This window comes from Echinops telfairi, unplaced genomic scaffold, assembly GCF_000313985.2.
Source record: "Echinops telfairi isolate 266 unplaced genomic scaffold, ASM31398v2 ScPeMD7_2;HRSCAF=8, whole genome shotgun sequence".
NCBI lineage: Eukaryota > Metazoa > Chordata > Mammalia > Afrosoricida > Tenrecidae > Echinops > Echinops telfairi.
This window is the reverse complement of record NW_022103898.1, coordinates 77,403,824-77,407,922: the sequence shown is the minus strand read 5'-3', so window position 1 is coordinate 77,407,922 and position 4,099 is coordinate 77,403,824. Positions and strand designations below refer to the sequence as shown.

The following is a 4,099-nucleotide window of genomic DNA, read 5'->3' as shown; positions in this document are numbered from 1 at the left end:
AGATTTCCATTTTCAGAAGAACGAAACAATGCTTACTTCAGTCCATATACAAAAATGAACTCCTAGATGTGGATCCTAGAACTATAAAGATCATCAATGAGAAGACAGACACAAACTTCAAGTCCCTAAAACATGGCATAAGCACACTATCGAGCATAGGAGAAAATAGTTGATTGACACCTAAACATAAGACACTTCTGTGAATCAAAAGACTTTCTCAAAGAGTAAAAAGAGAACCCCTATGCTGGGGAAAATTTTTTGGCAACAATACATTAGACAAGGAAATACTAGAGAAATGCTCACAACTGATCCCTAGCCATCAGAAAGGTGCAAATCAAAACAACAGTGAGAAGACACCGCTCACCCTGGAATTGGCAGCAAAACCAGAAAATAACAAACTCTGGAGTGAACACAGAGATTGGAACCTCCACACACTGCTGGGGGGCCTGCAAATGTGTGCACGCTTTGGGGCTTCCTCAAACAAGTGGGAGTAGAAATACGGTGGGACCCGGAAGTCCCTGTGCTTGGTTTTAGACCCTACAGAAATGAGAAATACACAAAACGAGAGCTACACCTCCGCGGTCGTGGCAGCACTAGTCACACCAGGAAGGGGATGCAAACAGCCGTCTTGGGAGAATGAATGAATGAACTTGGTATGCACACGCAATGGAACACTGGACAGGAAAAACGATGAAACTGAAACGCTTGACAGGGTGGCTTTAGAGGACATTATGCTGAGGGAAGGGGCCACCAATCTTAAAGGGACAAATAGTACATAAGGCCATTGTTATGGAAGGAAAAAGATAATCAAGATAAAGGTTTTCACACCAAAAGCAACAGCTTTTGATGCTTCCCAGGGGCTGGAGGCACCAGAGGGAAGGGGAAGGATGTGTTAAAGTGGGGGCGATTGATGATGCCCTCCTCCAAGAGCAAGAAGCAAAGGAGGGGAGACAAAGCCGACCAGTGGGAGGCTTAATACAGTTCTTAAATGATTGAAGACAAGGTGATCTGAAATGTAAACCACAACCCAATGCACCATAAAGTCTTTTTCTCTTAATGTACCAATTGAGTGATTTTTAGTATATCGCAGGATTGTTCAACAACTACCATTCCAAAATATTGTTTCCCCACACCGAAAACATTTGCAAGTACTCTCCGTTTCCCTCTCTCCACAGCACCTGTAATTCCTAACCAACCTTCAGACTCTGGGGATTTGCCTCTTTGGGATGGTTCATCTAAACCATGCAGTATTCGGCCTTCTTCAACCCAGCACAGTGTTTTCAAGGTCATTCATATTGCAGCATGCGTCAACCTGCATTTCTCGATGCCAACTCTATAGGTAGTGACCCTACCTGTAGACAGGGAAGAATTGCCCCTGTGAGTTTCTGAGACTGTAACCCTTTACAGGGGTAGAAAACCCCTTCATTTTTTCTGAAGAGCAGCTGGTGGTTTTGAACTGCTAAGCTTGTGGATCACAGGCCAATGAGTAACCATTACACTATCAGGGCTCTCTGACTGCATTTCTCTTTATAGCTGAATAACAGCCCACTGTAGACAGCCCCCAGGGTTAACGACAACTTGTATGCCCTTTAATGTATGAAGTTTGCTCTGATTTTGAGATGACTAAGCCAGCATTTAGTTGCCACGAACGCTTTATATCATAATCACTTTCACTGGCTGTATGTGCCACTTTTAAGTCATCGAAAGGTCTTTGAGCCTTTTCTTGCACTCAAGTAAGGTTAAATATGAACCCTAAATACTTGTTCCAACTTCCCTACACATTTTTTTTTAATTTAATCATTTTATTGGGGGCTCGAACAACTCTTATCACAATCCATCCATCCATCCATTTTGTCAAACACATTTGTACATTTGTTGCCATCATCATTCTCAAAACATTTGCTCTCTATTTGAGCTCCTCATTCCTCCCCTCCTCCCTGCTTCTCCCTCCCTCATGAACCTTTGATAATTTATAAATTGTTATTATTTTGTCATATCTTACACAGTGGGACTTCTCCCTTCACCTACATTTCTGTTGTCCGTCCCCCAGGGAGGAGGTTATATATAGATCCCTGTAATCGGTTCACCCTTTCTACCCCACCTTCCCTCCACCCTCCCTCCCAGTATCACCACTCTCACCACTGGTCCTGAAGGGATCATCCACCCTGGATTCCCTGTGTTTCCAGTTCCTATCTGCACCAGTGTACATCCTCTGGTCTAGCCAGATTTGTAAGGTAGAATTGGGATCATGATAGTGGGGGGGAGGAAGCAGTAGGGACTAGAGGAAAGTTATGCTGTAACCTTCTTTTGTCCCACAATGGTTATACCACTTTACAATCCACCAGCAATGTATGCTGCTTTCAGTTGCTCTCCACCTTCATCACCCCATTTGCAAATGTTTTACAGACTCATCTTAGTGGAGGTAGATTAGTATCTCATGTAGTTTGGATTGGCACTCCTTAGGGACTAGGGATGTTGAGCATCTTTTCCTGTGTTTATTAACCATTTGTATATCTTTTTTTGGTGAGTTGTCCAGTCAAGTTCTTTGTCTGTTTTTATTAAATTTTTTGTCTTTTTTTTTTGCTTATTTGCACCAGTCCTGTCCTAGGAGGGGACTTCAAAAAATTCAGAGAAAAATAAAATTAAACAAGAATGGAGTTTTTCCTGCAAACTTTTAAAAGCGCTTTTGTCTTCTAGACATTGGACTGTCATCCGGAAGGTCAGCAGTTGGGAGCCGCTCTCTAACTGAAGGAACAGCTGGTGGGTTTGAACTGCCAACTTTCTGGTTAACAGCTGAGCACTTAACATCTTTGCCATCAGGGTTTTTAGCACATATTTTTGCTCACAATTTAATCCATAACACCTTTGCTGAAAATCAATTGATCATATATGTATAAGGCTATTTTTTTAATTTGAGGAAACAGTCTAGAAGCCATGTGTGGATGCCCCTGGCTACACAAGGGAGAAGCATGCAATTCCACCTCTGCCCAAAGATGATTTCTCTGAGGGAGAGGTTAGACACGCCTCCCACCTTTCAACCTTCTGTACCCTATTCTGACATCAACTTCCACAGCCCTCTACTTCTCTACAGGGCTCAAGAATCCACGTTAATGGCCACCCAGAACTCACAGACACAGTCATGAGTACAGAGCATGTTTATTAGAGAAGTTAACCCGTCAGCAGTCAGAATCGGAAATGCTAAGGACAGTTTGTCTTTTTGTCCCTGCAGACTTCCCCAGACCTTGGCCGCCCCAGCATGGGCTCGGCTTTGCTCCAGCAATGTCACAGAGCTCCTTTAGTGCCTGTCAATGTACAAGGGCACTTCACCCTGCAAGCCAGCCTACTCCTCTGGGGTGAGCCGGGAAGTCCGCTTCCCTGTATCATGGTCTGGGTGCTGCTGCCTCCAGTACCTCGGCTGTCACCCACGCCTCCAGAAAGCAAGCTCACACCCATGGCTTTTTCTTCTTGGTCCAAAGACTTTCTGGTTTGATTAAAACCCAGTGGAATGGCAAGACTGGCCAATCCCCTGTCAGAGTTGCACTCTCCCTATTTGCATACTCCCTCCCCGTCCTTCAGAGGCAGTTGGAAAGACCCACTTGTTCAGGTAATATACTCAAGGTTGCAGCTTTCCGGAAAACAATTTCTAGTTCGAAACCATCAGCTGCCCGAGGGAAGGTGGACTGAGACATCTAAGCCCTATTCCGACCCACAGCGACCTTGTAGGACAGGGTAGCACTTTCCGGGGTGGGTTCCCAGACTGTCCATCTGTACAGGTATAGAAAGAAAGTCTCATCTTTCGCCCTCCGAATGTCTGCTGACCTCGCCTTAGCGCCCCCAGCAGAACCCATACTCTACCTGGGCTGATCGGACTGAGATAAGAGGTGTCATTTGTCTGGACCAAGACCTACTTGGTGTGGGAAAAACTCAAGCCTGCAGCTTTCTGGAAAATGCTTCTGTGCCCTGGCTAGGACCCCCGAGGTTAGCCAACCTCAGCACTGAAACGCACCGCCCCGCGGGCCCCCGCTCCGACCAGCGGCCCCAGGGGACATTTGGCCAGGTCGTGCCCATGGCCATGGCCTTGGCCGACACCCCCCCCCCC

The 4,099-nt window shown here is 45.8% G+C and overlaps 1 long non-coding RNA gene across 1 annotated transcript; it reads left to right on the top strand.

Annotated features, from left to right (window-relative positions):
• Nucleotides 1–2,609: 2,609 nt before the first annotated feature.
• LOC123521837 lies at nucleotides 2,610–3,532 on the top strand. Its single transcript, XR_006680176.1, has 2 exons — nucleotides 2,610–2,760; nucleotides 3,230–3,532. It is a non-coding gene; the product is annotated as an uncharacterized LOC123521837 (long non-coding RNA).
• The last annotated feature ends 567 nt before the right edge of the window (nucleotides 3,533–4,099 follow it).